The sequence below is a fragment of the Numenius arquata genome, chromosome 6, assembly GCF_964106895.1.
Source record: "Numenius arquata chromosome 6, bNumArq3.hap1.1, whole genome shotgun sequence".
Lineage (NCBI taxonomy): Eukaryota > Metazoa > Chordata > Aves > Charadriiformes > Scolopacidae > Numenius > Numenius arquata.
In genome coordinates, this window is record NC_133581.1 from 3,039,165 (window position 1) to 3,055,622 (window position 16,458).

The window sequence follows — 16,458 nt, forward strand, 5'->3', positions numbered from 1 at the left end:
TTGAAAATATATTCTTTTTTCTTTTTGGTCAACAGCTGGTAACATTTACAAGCCTTTGAATGTGCTGAAGTCTAAACACCAAGCAGCCTGTTTTTATTTGGTAGATACGATGGATAGGCTTAGACTCCAAATCCAGTTACAGGTATAGGTAGAAAATGGGTAAGAGTCTTTCTGTGAATCCAAGTTTCAAAGTTGCCCACCTTCTCATAGAACAAAAGAGTAGAAATTTTGCAGTGCAAAATTTAGGATTGACTTCATTGAGTTGGACAGATCTGATGAGTTACATGAAAAATTACATCCAAGGTGAGCACCTTCTGGCTCTTCAAAAAGCTTTTATTATTTATTAGTTATCATGGATTTTGCAGTATTCGGGAAATGAAATAATTATGAGCCATGAACTGAGGATGACACATTTTTCTTTCATCACTGATTGCTTATAATTTGCAGTAATACTTATTACTTTAATTATATTGCCATTTTATGTTTAGGTAAGCATAGAAAGGAGGTATTTTTCTTTCTGTAACTGCACATTTTTTTTTTAACCTACTATGAACAGGCAACAAAAATGCAGGATCTGATTCTAGTCTTTGTTTTTTTATCATAAACTCAGAATTTAAGCTCTTTGGAATTATATTATTCTTTATACATTGTGGCTTTCCCAGTAACATGAGTTTCCATAAGCTTATGCTTTGGAATGAAAATGTTTCATTTTAGAAATACTGAACATAGGCATTGAACAGGTTTCACATAGACTATTAGCAAGATGTCCAGCTATTTTGGGGGGATGGAAAAGGATTGCTGGCAGTCTACATTTTATTCTTGAGCTTGACTTTAATGCTCAGTCTGAGTATTGTGTATCCTGCAGTCGTTTTAGTGGCTACGGACTGTCCTTTAATGAAGTGCCCAGTGAAAAAAAATCCTTCTTGTGGTCTCTTCCTGTTTGCATTTTCCTTACGTGATGATGCGCTCAGAGATTTCAAGAAACCTTTTGGCTCCTTTTGGCTTCCAAATGCAAGCGGTCGTAATCTTCTGGCCAGTGGTGCTCCGCTTGTGTGGCCACAGAGCAAAGACAAAGTGTGTCACTAAGTTTCAGCAAGGGATTTGCATATACTCTTAACTTCACCCCCGCGCTGTTCCTTCTGCATTTTGCATGGCCAAGGTGTTAAGAGATCTGCAGTTTGCACACAGGTCAAAACTACTAAGTGAGGTCTAACAACTATTTAATTTGCTAAGCATTTTGGAAACGGGTTTAATAAGGGCCGGTGAAGTCAAGTCAGCTGTAACACAGGTCCAAGTGCGGTCATGAATGTTGCGCAAAACTCCAGGAAAAGTGAAAATAGCCCTTGTTTAGTCCTCTGCTGTTGCACGGTCCAGGCAGAGTCTGTCGTGGAAATGGTCTGGGTCTGCTGAACTAGGCAGTGAGATGACCCTGAGCACAGCTCAGATGGGTGGGACAACGTCCTGCTCCTGACTTTGCACCTTGTCTTCCCTCCTCCTCCACGTCCAGGGAATTGGAAAAAGCTGACTAGTGCCTGAGTAGGAAGGGGTGGCTGAGGGGGTCTCTTCTGTACCTCTGCTTTGCACTTATGTGGAACATCTCTGGTTTTGTGCTAACGTCTCATTTTAGCATATTCTGTTGCCCAAATTCTTGATGCTGCCTTTTTCCTGTGTCTGTTAAGTGTCTTTGAAGAGGCAACATGGGGCACTGTGGAGGTTCTCTGTTCTTTAGTGTATGTGAAATTAGCAGTATATATTTATACTGTCTGTATTTGGACAGGAATTAAATTTTATTTTTTGCTGTTAGCATGAACTTGCTGCCATAAGTACTGAATAATCTGAAGCTGCAAAGCATCTGGCGTTTCGGAAGACCATTCTCTGCTACCACATAATATACAAGCATTTAAGCCATTATGTTTAGGCTGCTGAGGAAAAAAGATTAGAGTAGTCGAGCATAGCAAAAAACCAAGAGAGTCACAAATATGCGAATTCATTTCAGTAAGGGTTCAAGCAGCTGTAGACTTCATATTTAGTTCTAAAAAGGTCCATATGGAGTTCTTTCTCTTCTGAATTTTAAATATATGCCCAAATATGGTCTCTCCTGATGAATACAATGACTATTCTTCCACTTCCTCTAACTGTTTTCCTGATTCTGTTCACATTTCAACCTTGTGAACAGACTTTCTTTGTTTGCTCTGGCTTTATGGAATGGCAGAATGAGATGATAGCAGTCTCTCAAAATCACAGCTAGCTCTTCCCATGCTAAACTCATTTTTTGGCTTGTTGCTGAGATGGAATCAAATCAGGTTTGCTTATTAAGTCTCTCTAAAGCAGCATTCGGATCCATCGTGTACGTATGGACCAGAGACACGAGCCTTGGTCCTAGTTCTTACCTCCGTATTTGAGCTCTCAATTTAACGTGGGGAAAAAAATGCAGAATTCAGTGTGCGTGTTTGGGGTCTATTAGTATTAAAGACATCTGGGAGTCTCTGAGTATTCCTAAACAAATGGACTGCCTGGAGCCTTACAGTGCAAAGTGCCTTCAGCTCGCTATAAATTATATGAGTGTACTGTTAAAGCAGCAGTTAGTACTTTCATGTAGCGTAACTGAACTGTTTTAGCAATTTTTTTACTAATCTGGGTCGTGTATTCTATAGGCATGTGAACCCTTCTGGTATTCATGTTCTGTAGACATCACATAGAAATTATCTTTGATTTCAGAAGCTGCTAATAATGTGAGCTTATGTGCAAATAATAGGGTCTTCAAGGTTGATGACGTGTTTTTGTGTATATGAAAATATAGGAAACACTTAGGATGCTGTGATAACATTAAGATTTCAACGGCTGTTTGTGTTCAGAAAAGTTAGGCATAAATTAATTAAATGTGTTGTTTTAAATTGTATTAATTAAAACATGCTAATCCTTTAGTTCCATAGTCCCAAATGCTTAATTTTTGAGTGTTTCAGTATATCCATTCTCTGTGCCATCCTCATAAATTTCCAGAGATGGGTATTTCTCTGTGGCTGCGCAGACATCTGTGCAGATAAGCTGGCTGCTCAACTGGGAGCCAGTTCAGAACAGAAACTGGGGTCACGCTGGCGTTGAAATAGCGTAAAGAAGTTACGCAGAAATATTCACTCGAGTTTGCCAATATGGTTGTATGATTTTTTGTTGGCTTGTGTCTGGGTGAGGTAGAATAAATGCATGTTTGTCTGCCGAGGAGCTTATAGACATGCTTTATCTATGCAGTTTAATTTACTTGAGCTTTGCTCTTATTAGTTAATAACTTTAACTTTCCTAGGTGTGCACCTAAGCATAGAGAAATGCCCACCTTCGTGTGTGGAAGGTTCATTAAAGGTACATATTACCATGAAAAACCAGGAATGAGAAAATTTCGACATTTTCATTCCACTCGTTACAACTCGTAAAATTATCGGAACGTTTCTAATTTTGAAACTTGCCGAATCCAGGGGAAGATTCGACCCGTGTCCCTTTTGGGAACGTTGATTGTGCGGCCGGCCGGTTTGGCGAAGGCTTTCCTGCAGCGGTGGCAGCAGCTGCAGCGCCCCGTGTCCCGGCGAATGCGCCGGGGGGAAAGGAGCAGCGCCGAGGAGAGAGGACTATAAATACTGCATGGCCGTGGCTCCACCGCTCCCTGAACCCACTTACTATTGCTACATTGCACACTGCAAAAATGTCACATCTCTTCACTGTACAGCACTGAATCACGTGGAAATAACTAACTGTACTGTTCGTCTCTGTTTTGGCTTAGAGTCACGGTTTGGCGTTTTTTAGGTTGATTTGATAAAGAAAATAGCTTTATTTTCTAGTCAATTTTCTCCCCTCCTTATCCCTCTCCTCCTACTTTCCAATGGTTTTTAAATTGATTGCTCAACTTCAGCTAAAATTTTTAAAGGAACCAAAATCTCTGAAGGTTTTATGTCATAGAATCATAGAATTGTCTAGGTTGGAAGGGACCTTTAAGATCATCTAGTCCAACCATCAACCTAACTCTGACAAAAACAAGAAACCACATCTCTAGACCGTGCCACTAAACCATGTCCTTACAAACGTGTTAAAAATTGTAATTAGGTATAGGACAGACCCATGCTCGAGCTCCCACGGAGGGAAAGGCACGTTATCCTGTTTGGTGTGTCACCTGAAGGATGAGACATGCACGTCCATGCTCCCTTGCCCAGCCACACATGAAAGCAACGTCAGGAAGGGAAACCTGTTGCGGTAGGAAGTACTAGGGATGTGCAAATACCTTGGGATTTCACGGCACAGAGATTTATTTAGGGATTCATCGGAGGCTCTGAAGTGAAGAGGAGCTTCTGCTCTACTGATCCTGTGCTTGAAGAGAGGAAAAAAAAAAAGGGATCGGGGGGGGACTTAGTAATTTTTGTCTGCATGTGGGTGTTAAGAGAATCCTTTTGCAGGAACAGAAGAGAGTCCAGTTGCTCACTTTTCCAATGATGGTGTCTTTTCTCCACTGTGTTACGTCACCCAGCCTCATTAAGTCAGTATTAGCACCATTTAATTTGTTTTCTATGAATTAGCGATATACAAATACTCTCATTTAAAGAGCTTTTTCTAGCTCTTGGCAAACCACTGGTTTTCACGTTGATTTTCTTATCCTTAGGGTTAGCTCTGGAGAGTATGGTGAAAAATAAGTTAACATCCAAAATACAGAATGGAGTCCTACCGCTGGGTAATTTTTGGGGATAAAAGAATTTGGCCTCCAAATAACAAACTGCTGGCATTCTCCTCTTCCACAATGCAGTGCAAAAATTCCCTGCAATGAATTTCTGTAGCCTTTGTTTTTGTGGGGTATTTAGTAGCTGAATGCTTAACATTCGTGTTGCTTTTGTTAGTTGTGTTGTTTACCAACAAAGTTCCCAAATATTTGCTTAAGGTTCAGGCGATTGCTGCTGATAGACCTTTAGTAAATCTTAGCAGTATCTATCCAAAACTGAACAAGTTATAAATCTTTCCTGAAACCAACAAAGCTTGGTTTTGGAATATGTTGAGCAGATGTGTCAGTATCTGAGAGCAATTTTGGAAAGTTTCACCTCTGATGGGTATTTCCAGTCCCAGGTAATTCTTCCTCTGCTGTCTCTGGATCCGTTTAGGAACCGAAAGCTGGTGGATGTAAAAGAGGTGGTTCAAAAGTGGAAGTGGTTTATCCTGTCTCTCAGAGATTAAGAAACCTGTTAGGTTAGTAGTTGATTTTGTTTTGCTTTTAATCTGCTGACTTCTTTCCTTGTGTGGATTCTGGATTTTGCCTTGTGGGAAACAGCTGATGATCTTTCCTTACCTACAGGGACACTCAGTGGAGCGATAGGACAAGGGGTAACGGTTTTAAAGTGAAAGAGGGGAGATTTAGATTAGATCTCAGGAAGAAGTTCTTTCCTGTGAGGGTGGTGAGACCCTGGCCCAGGTTGCCCAGAGAAGCTGTGGCTGCCCCATCCCTGGAGGTGTTCAAGGCCAGGCTGGATGGGGCTTTGAGCAACCTGGTCTGGTGGGAGGTGTCCCTGCCCAGGGCAGGGGGTTGGAACTGGATGATCTTTCAGGTTCCTTCCAACCCAAACCATTCTATGTTTCTACCTTTCCTATGACATTCACAACTGTGGAGATCACGTTTATATCTCCTGCTCTAAAAATGCAAAACCTATTAGGTTTGATTTCAAATGCAGCTTACTCCTATGTGGTACAAAATACAGTAGTTCACTGTGGGAAATGTCCTTAAATAGCTTTTTGTTGATGTTGTTGTTGTAAGATAGTTGAGCAGAATTATGTAGGTGCTGGAGACAGGTTTATGAGTATTGTCTTCCTACTCAAAACTTTTTGGATAGGTTTATTTTTAGTAAAATATGTCAAACTATTTAAAATAAAGAATGAGTTTATATACGTTGAAAACATATTAAAATATTTGAGTATATGTGTACATATAAGCATTAACTATTACTCGAATGTGCACAGCAGGAAGGGTCTAATAAAGCATAGAATAAAGAGGGGTGAATTTGAGGTGAATTCAGTTTTTATTTATATTGGAGTAAATGGTGCGGTGCCAATGATGTTCACAGAATTATCCTTGAGTAATTCCAGTTTTACTTATGGTCATGTTCTGTATCTTTTCCGGAGCTGCATGACTGGTTTACACTTCTCTTGTGTCTAATAAAGAGTGCCTGTTTAGACTTTTTAATGTGGTTAGAAGTAACAGATGTAACATAATCTAGTATTACTTTTTGATGGAGCACTGTACACCAGAAAGTAAACAAAGTTTGTCAAACTTGCTTTCTCAATGGAAATCTCTGGGTTTTCCCTTCCATTTATACCTGTAAAAGGAAGAAATACATGATAGGCAAAACTTTCTCCAACATGAGCTTCAACCTGTCCACGAAGGCAATAAAATTTGAGCCTACTCATACAAGCTTCCGAGTTTATCAGTGAGCTACAGGCCAGCCCTTACTGTGCGAGAGCTGGACTGTGATGCTCAGCACACGTCTGCCGATTTGGGGAATCTCTTTGGAGCGTTGGAAACAGCAGACCCTAATTTCCGCATCTCAGGTGGACTTGGGGAAAAAACCAAGCATCTTGCTGCTGAGACGGGGGTTGTTCAGCAAATGCACATGCCCAGGATGCTCGTTGCTTCGACAAGGCTAAAATCGAGGAAGATGTTTGTGGGAAACAATAGAGCAGCATCTTTCACCTTCTGTCAGATCTGGCCTGAAATTATGTCTTCCTTGATAACCAAAAGAGCCTGTTTTATTTCCTCAGTACTGACTTCATGCTGCCAGAAGCACTCTGAAGTGAGTTAAGTTACATCAGGTTCTGCCCTCGCAAAGCTATGCACAATATTTATGTTACAGCATGAGGAATATGTTGGAAATTTGTAATGTGATAAAATTCCTCTCTTTCTTAGCAGCTAACATATCAAAATCCCCTTCATGCCATGAACATTTCTGCTTTATAGATTTTAAATAGGGTGGCCATTAGGTCACTGAATTTCTTTCTCCACATGTCAGTCTTCAGTCTGTAAAATGTAAATTTACATTTACGTAAATGTAAATACATTTACGACTTTATGTATTTTTTACAGGAATCTGAGATGAGAGGGCGCTAGATTTTGATGATTATCTTGACACCGTTGCTCTCACCTGTGTCTTGACAGGTAAGCGTGCCAAACTAATTTTGTAGAGAAATCATTTAAATTACTCGTGGGCAACCTACAGTTACAGCCCAGGACTTCTACTGTGTGTCTTGCTGGATTCTGCTGAGGTGTATTTCAATAAGCAGGTGGTCAAAAATTCTTGAAAAACCTGCTTGATCCCCAAAAAGGAAAATATTCCTCATCCTGCTTTACCGTGTTGGGTGGATTACAAAGAATGATCTCAGAGGAGAGGAATTTCCAGCTTAACTGTAGCTTGTAGCGAAGACTGTTGGCTGATCTTGTTAACTTTTATCCTCATGCGTAACAGCTCGCTTCCTCCTCCTGCCCAATATACTTTAAATATGAACTAGCAGATAGACTAATGTTACAATATTTCTTGTATTAGACATGTTAAAAACCCTATTTTTTTTCTCTGGGACCAGTTCATTGATGAGTTCACTGTAAACCTGCAACTGATGTCAGATTTGGATAAAGAATTCTTGGAATTTTTTGTTCTGTAATGCCCTTGTCCTACAATGAGGTGAGAACTGCTGCACCAGTGAGTCAGTGTAGAGCCTCTTGTGATACAGAACGAACATGTTCCTTGTATCTTTTTTTATTTTTACTGTATCTGAGTGCTGCATTTTCAGTGTTTTTTATTCAAAAGGGCTTCTAATATCTACATTTTTTTATTTTGTTTTATTTTTAATCATACCTTTCCTATATTTTTTTAAAAACACAATTTAAAAAGTTTTGGTAGTACTCTGGAGATGACTTAAAACTTCTTATGCAACACAATTTCTTAAACTAGAATTATTTTAATGGCTTTCAATGCAATCATTACAAAAGAAGTTGAAACTTTAAATTCAAAAATCAGAAAGCTAGAACAAAAAGAACAGTGATTTCAAATTTGTTTTCCTTTGGTAAAGCATGATACTTCTGTATGATCTGAAAACTAAAAAACTCATTTTCTCTGTGATAAGAGAAACTGAAGGTGCCTTTTTTTGTCTTGGCTGCTGCAGGTGTCTATGTTAATGCACATCATTAACACAGATCAAAGATAAGATGCTGAATCCTAATGGTATCTTTGGATGAGCACTGGAAGGAGAGTGAAAATAGAAAAACTATGTACAGTCTGTGAAAGGGATTGCTGTAAAGTGTGTGGTGACACGAAGTAGTATAATTTGGAGCAGTAGTCTTAGAAATTGAAATAGGAGACAAAGATTTAAAAAAGATGTGTACCTGAAAGGCCATTACAACAACAAATTTCTAGCTTATCAGGCATTTACCAATTGACTGTTTCCCTCTGTGGCAGTGTCACTGTTAAAGATAAATACTGATGCCAATCAGAAGAGAAAGGCAATGGTACAGAAACAGATGTGCAAATTTGGATTTTAAGTATTGTATTTGACACTGCATTGAGTTGATGTGGATAATTATGTTTTGTTCGCTGAAATGTGTGAGTGAGTTTGCAGTTGGGGTTAGGAGCTTTTTAAGAGTCAAGCTGGCCTTTAGCCTACGGCATGGCCAAAGTCATCCATCAGAGCCCACGTTGTCACTCCTGATATGGATATATGTATTTGAGTTGGATACAGAAGTGAGAAAGTGTGAAAGGAAGTATGTGAAATAATTCTAAGAACAGGAAAATAAACTTAAATTGCTCAATTTTTACATTATTTGCTCAGCGCTACCGAACCGTTTGCGGGAAACAGAAAGACCTCATCAGTGTACGGCTGAACTACCTCTCAAATAAGTCTGAAGCATAAGGGACAACAGTTACTCAGAGCTAGCTTTGATGATGTATAAACATTGAAATATAGTTTGAAATATCAATGTGGTTGTATAAGGCCTTTGCTTACCTTTTCAGTCTTGGTAGTTGTTTTGTTGGTTTTTTTTTAATGTCGTTCTTTCTCATTTACATTCCTAGCGGTCCCAGTCACTGCAGATGTGAAGATCAGACATTCATGACTGAGCACGCTGTGCTGTTTCATAGCGAGCGCCAGCAGTGACAGTGATGTTTGATACAGGCTGTAAACACTCCTCTGCGCTTTACGTGTTTGGAGTAGTTAGTGAAATGGAACTTTCAGCCCCATTCTGTGGTTTTCTTAAAAATATTATTATAGGTCTTTAAAAATATTATTATAGGTCTTCATTGCACATATGGTTTTGAGTCTTTGGGTTAGGGTTTTTTTAATTTTGTTTTGCTTTTTCATACCTAAATATATCCAACAGCCTTTATTACAATACAGAAAATACTATAGTTATGTATATATATGTTTTTCTTTTTAATATAGCAAAACATTATTTTATATGTAGCCTTTCTGTCTTGCTATGATCTAATGAGCCTTCCTCAGACTAGAAGATGGGGGATCCAGCCCTGCACCCTGGGTGCCTGCCTGGAGCTGGGCAACCCAGTCAGCAGCCTGGGTGCTGCTGGAAGAGGAAATGGTCCATGGACCATCCCACCTTGCCCAGTCCTCCTGCCAAGGCTGTGGTGGTGCAGCTGAGGTGCCCAGTGTGCCTCGTGTTCTTGCATGGCAAGAAAAGGCAAGCCAGAATGGTAGGAAATGGAGCTCTCAGGGATATTGGTAGCTGCAGGTTTGTGGTGGGAGAGAGCAGCCCCCGGTGACTTATCTGTTGGGTGGAAGGTTAGGAGACAACCCGAAATCTTGTACAAAAACCTGGGGAGCAGCGGGTGTCTCTCTGTCACCTGAGGAAGAGACAGAAGTTGTCAAAATTATGAAGTAAAAATGAAGGCTTATAAGAAGATTAAACTCTGAAATGCTTCAAGTACTGTGAAAGGGGCAGAAATGGTCACTCAGCTTTTGAGGTGAGGCAGCTAGTGATGGCAAGTGTGGAAAAAAGACCAAAAAAGCCCCCCAAAAAACAACAATAAAAAAAAATGCAAAAAGCCCAGAAAACAACAAAAAAAAACCCCTAAGAACCAACTGTGAGGCAGACTAAATAAAAGCTGTGGGAGAACGTGAAGCAGACTTAAAACCTAATGGCAAATCTCTTTTTAATGCTTCTTTTCTTTAAAAGTGTGAATTGAACAAAATCTATTGCTAGTTTTATATGGAAGCTGAAAAGGAGGGCTTTTCTTGCTCTGTCTCTGCCTCCTTCGTTCCTGCAAACAGCAAAGCTGAGAGTTGGGTTCAGTAAATCTCATTAATGGGTATGTCCTGAAAGATTTGGTTCACATGATGGGCTTAATTATTTCCTTCCCTGCACAGTGGCAGTACAGGGTAAGCAGAGCTGCTGAGATGTTGCTCCTCTCTTATAATGAGGTGCAGGGATAGCTAGCTCCGACAGCATCCACAACAGCGTTCGGAAATGAGCTTTGCATAGAAATTGTTCAGGTTAGTAATACACGTGGAAGTATTTGAGCAGCGAAATAGAAAGAAGTTAAGCAAGGCGAAGGGTGCATCTCGTAGGGTCACTCCACCCCCCAGTTTTATAGAAAACTAGGAGTCCTTTCAAGCATGGTGTCGCTGCTCGTCATTTCTAGAGGAGCACAGTCCCATGTGGGTGGCCACCACAGAGGTTTCTGACTCAAATCCTCTATCAGGAGCTGCTCGATACCTCTGGAGAATTTAGTAAGAACTTTTACTAAATACTTTCTAATGGCAGAAACTGATAGTCGTATGTCTGGAGTTCAAGAGATGCAGTTTTTTATTAGGAATATTTTATATCATGATTCAATCAAGATTTTCTTTTTTTAAAGTGCTTTTATATTCAGTTTGCGTATCCTGATTAGACTGTGATAATTTCCATGGCTGGAATCTCCAAAGTATGCTGTCATAAAATTATAAATGGTAATGAATTCACTTAATCAGGCCTTGCAGGAGTACAATCAACATGAAATCTAGTCAATTAGAAATAAATCCGTTTAAAGTGTTTCTGGGTCTCCAACAACCTCATTCTTGGTCTTATATTACCTGTTACTGAATTAGAGATCTACATCAACAGGTAGAAATTACATTTTGTGAAGAAATCACTGTAAATGATATAAACAAATCCAGAACTTTTGGTGATGCTGAACTTCACCTGAATCTCTGTTGCAAACTATAGATTGGACTGTTCATAAACCTATTAAGTTTAGTCAATGATAATTTAAACTGTGATGTCCCCTTGAAAAGCACAAGAAAAGACTATGTTATTGATGGTAGGTTTAACAGCCTGCATTCATTTCTGTGGCTGAAAAAACTTTATACGTGCGAGTATATTTAGCGGTGTGTAAATACGTGAGATCACATTGATTGCAAAACGGTTGTTTCCTTATATGCTAACTTTTCAAGAAGTTTTGGGGTTACAGAACTAAGCTATAGTTATAGGTTAATCTTTTGAGTTTATCTTAACCCTTACAGTTCTATTTAAAGAGAAAAGACAGATACGAGTGGTGCATTTTTCTGTTGGCCTGGGTAAGCCCAAGCTGACCCTACACCCAGCGTGTGTGCCAGTTCTGTCTGAACTTAGGCCTGGCCTTGCCTTTATTCGTAGGGTCAAGTGTTTGTAAGTGACTTGGTCATGGCTTTGTTACATGCATCAGTACGAGGGCAAAATGACCTTTTCTCTGTCTCTGACCTGGAGGAGGCAATGGAGCGTGCTTTCTTCAATTTGTGGGTGGCACCAAACTGGGGGCACAGGGCTACCATCCCTTGGGACCAAGGCAGGCTGGAGAAATGGGCTGACGGGAGCTGTATGAAGTTCAGCAAGGACAAATACCAAGTCCTGGGGCTGAGAAGGCCTGGTGGGGAAGCTCCTCGGAGGAGAGGGACTGAGGTGTTCAGGCAGGCAGGGAGCTGGGCATGGGCCAGCAGCGTGCCTGGCAGCACCTACGGCAACCTGGGCTGTCCTGCAAGCTGCACAGCCACCGGCTCGAGGAAAGTGATTATGCCACTTGACTTGGCACTTGGTAGACTAAATCTTGAGTACCATGTCCAGTTTTGGACCCCTCCAATACAGGAAAGACATTGACACACTGAAGCAGGTTCTATGGAGGGACACCAAGAAGGTGGAGGATGGAGAACATGTCCTGCAAGGAGAGGCTGAGGGACAGAAGCTTGTTCAGCCTGGAGAAGAGATGGCATCAGGGAGCATCAGCTATCCTGGACCTGCAAGAGGATACTGAGACGACAGAGCCAAACTCTGTGCAGCCTGTTTCAAGAGGAAATGGACACAAACTTGAACATAAGAAGTTCCATCTAAACGTGAGGAGGAACTTCTTCACTTTGAGGGTGACAGAGCCCTGGAACAGACTGCCCAGAGAGGTGGTGGAGTCTCCATCTCTGGAGACATTCCAAACCCACCTGGACATGTTCCTGTGCAACCTGCTCTGGGTGGACCTGCTTTGGCAGGGGGGTTGGATTAGATGATCTCCAGAGGTCCCTTCCAACCCCATATCATTCTGTGATTCTGTGCATGGCAGAAGGATGACAGGTAACAGTCATAAGTTCAAACAAGAGAAGCTCAGACTGGGTACGAGGAAAATCTTTTTCCCCATGAGGACAGTTGGGCAGAGGTTGCTCAGAGAGGTTGTGTAGCCTCTGCCCTTGGAGGTTTTCAAGACAGATCTGGATAAAGGCATGAGCAGCCCAAGCAGATCTCATCGCTGGAGCTTCTCGGAGCAGGAGGTTGAATTGAAGACCTCCAGAGACTCTTCTGATTCAAATGGCTTGAGAATTCTCTGACTCTGAGGCACAACAAAGAATCCACATTGTTGTGTTCACGGAAGCTAATATTTATCTTGATTCTGGATTGAGAGAAGGATCCTTCAGAAAAACAGTAAACCAGTGCTGTTGGTGCTCTGAACGCTGTCTCTAAAATAAAAGTACTGTAAGCAGTTATCCCAGGGTGATTTAGCATGCTATTTATTTTTAATATTAAATTCCAAACGACAGCTGGCATTTAAGTAATGAAAGCTTGAAGAATTTGTTGTGAATCTTTCTGTATTTTTAAACATTAGTATTCTTTATATTTTTTGTTTCCCTGCTTCTGTGTAATAGTCATAAACATGTATCTCATTCTGTTTTCTTCTTGCCTAAGAAGTGATCTTTTATTTCTCGAGCTGTTTACTTAAGGTTATAATTAAGTGTTAGTAGTCAGTGAGGAAAACTGGTTCTTTTCATCAGTTTTATTCTGTCTTGATTGCCTGAATTTTGGCTAGATATAATTTGGTAAAAATGAGTTTCTTATCTTTACAATGAGTTGAATCAAAACCTCAAAGGTCAAGAGAATAATTTATTTCTCAGTTCTTCTCCAGAATCACTGTGCTGCCTGGGTCATCTTGGCAGATCACTTAACCTTTTTGAGCCTGCAGATATTTTTCCCCGGTCTGCCCTCACCATCATTGTTCACGTACACAATCCTAACGAACATCCTTAATTGTGCCATGAGCACAGCCTTGCTTCCAGAGGCTGGAGTGTAAGTTAAAGCCCAAGATAGGCTTTCTTCGGGTTGGAAAATAATCAGGCAAGATGCAGATAAGATCAGCAGAGTTTCTTTTTCAAAATTCCCTCTGGAAAAAAATCAGGTAAGTTTTTCTGCAATTGGGATGAGAGAAGCCCAGAGACCATCTGTCGCTGGGAAAGAGGGATATTTGCTGCAGACAGACACAGATGGGTGTAGAGATAGCGAGGACACAGCACGTGGCTTTGCTTACACTGGAGTTTGGCTAAACCAAGGGCTAGTCACCTGCCCTAGTTCTTCTATAATGTGTGCATCCTTTCTGGGTCACCATTTGGTTGTTGCTTCCCTCCTGATTAAGAAAAGAAATTAAGTCTATAAAGGCCAGGTGGTTCCTTCTGCCTTTCTTCCCTCCTCTCTACACAAGTTGGTTTGGTGGTCTTCTCCCAGGGCTTCTTCCTGCTCAGTAATTAAGTTAGCAACGGAACTAGATGTTTGTTTGTCTTATATATTGGCTTGTGTATTGCCAATATAGTTACCGATGCTGGTGAAAAATAATGGTCAAAAATAATGGTCAAAATAATGGTTGTGTTTGTACAACTGCTTCTGATCTGAGATTTCTGGACCCTTATATTAGTAATTCAAGTGAAACCTGACTATAAATGAAGCTGAGCAATGATCCTGGTCTCTGCATGTGACAGCTTGCAAACTGCTCTAGTTAAGCAGATCTTTATAGAGAAAAAAAAATTCTATTTCGTGGAGAATTTCGGTATTTCAAAACTTGATTTCTTTGGGCTTTGGAACAGAACTCCCATATTTCGGTGTCCTCCCTAGAGCACTGCGCAGGAGTGGTGCATCCTGGAAATCTCCAACTGCAGAACATTATGGTGTGGGACTGCCCCAAATGTGCAGACCTGGAGAGTCTGAGATCTGTGTCCCCAAATCCCACCTTGCAGGGTGCTGGAGGCATTGGGTACCCAGTTCCTCCACAGACTTCAAGGGTGTTTCCTGCTGAGTTAAAATAAAACTGAATTTTTGAAACTAAACATGAAAAAAACCCCAACGCACACCGAGAAAGGGTAATTGAATTTCTTTCAACCAGCTCTCCGACAAAGATAACTCATGGTTTTATAAGAAAAATAGAGCATATATTCGAAGGTTTGCTTTTTTAACTGATATATTATTTATTTGATTAGAGTAATGCAAAGAATAAGGCTATTTTTGGCAACACAGCAAATAAGTTAGAATAAATAACATAGCTCCCATCAGGATTGCATCTGAAGAAACTTCAGGTTGAATTTTATAGCACACTCTAAATGCTAACCCATATGTAAGGAGGAGAGGGAATCTGCTTCATCTACCGCCAGGACCTGATCTGATCTATGTAACAGGACAACAACAGTGCTTATTTGTTAACATTTAATTATATTTGTATTTGAATTATCACAAAAATGTTTTCCTTATGGATAAAGAAGAAAAAGGTTGATAAGCATAAAATGCAAGTTAACAAGCAACTAAGCTCTTTGTCCACCAGGGAGATGAACCCGAGGTAAATATGTTCCAACAAGCTTTGAATTTTTTTTCAAATACCTTCTGTAAATCTTTTTAAATTCTCTTATGTCCTTTCCCTTCCAGCGTATTATAATCTTTTTGATATTTACGTAGTCGAGTGCAAGCAGAGGCTGGAAACAGAAAGGCTAGAAGATAAGATTGCTTGCTCTACACACTTCTGGTTTGTAAGGAAAATTTCTAGGGAAACATAAATGAGCATTATCCTTCTTTTATAAAGAGATAATGACTTTTTAAAGTTGAAGTGGTGTGATACTTCCACATGACTCAGAAAACAATTCATAGCTACTTACTCACATTTTATTGTTCTCATTTTGGATAATTGAAGGGGATTTTTATGTTTTAATTCTTTTTTTTCATTGCTGAAGTTTGCAACTTTGAAATTGGCAGCTCCTATATGCAGGTATGCTTCATGACAGTAAATATTTATAAGTTGTACTTTGCGCTGGGGACAGAGTCAGTGTAACAGCTGAATCCATAGGATGTTTTCCTGCTTTGATAACTATAGCTGTCATATTACGAAGGAATGCCTTATTGGATCCAGAACTGGGCAAACTTGTCAATGTTTCATGTTGCTTTTCGTAACTTACCCTGGCTGTTGTTTTGCTCATGAATATAACTTGCAGGGGTCAAGTCTTGTTGGGGCTATTCCTAAAGTAATTCTGTTACTCAGAATCACAGAATCACGTGGGGTTTGAAGGGACCTCTGGAGATCATCTAGTCCAACTCCCCTGCCAGAGCAGGGTCACCCAGAGCAGGTTGCACAGGAACGTGTCCAGGTGGGTTTGGAATGTCTCCAGAAACTCCACCACCTCTCTGGGCAACCTGTTCCAGGGCTCTGTCACCCTCAAAGTGAAGAAGTTCCTCCTCATGTTTAGATGGAACTTCTTATGTTCAAGTTTGTGCCCATTCCCTCTTGTCCTGTTGACTGCAGTGAGATTACATACAAGATTGATTCCCTGTGCAAGATATGAAATTGCTTTAAAAGGATCTCAGAAGGTTGCTCTATATATTTTTGCTCCTAGCAGGATCACCAATATAAAGATTATATGACAGATCAACCCTACTTGCTTGGAAAGGGGTATTTACTTGAATTTATGAGCCTAAGGAGACACATCTCAGATTTGGGATGCTGGTGAACTTTGGTATCTGGGATAATAACGCTTGGTGCATTTTCTTTAAAAGTTTTGTTGTTTTTCATCATATTTGAATTAGTTACTGAGTTGCTACTTATTTAGCTTCTTCTGCTTAGTATCTTTTTAAAGTGTTTGAGAATTTGAGATTAATATATCCTGAACAGATGATTTTTCAAACGGAAAGTTGTTTTTACAAGG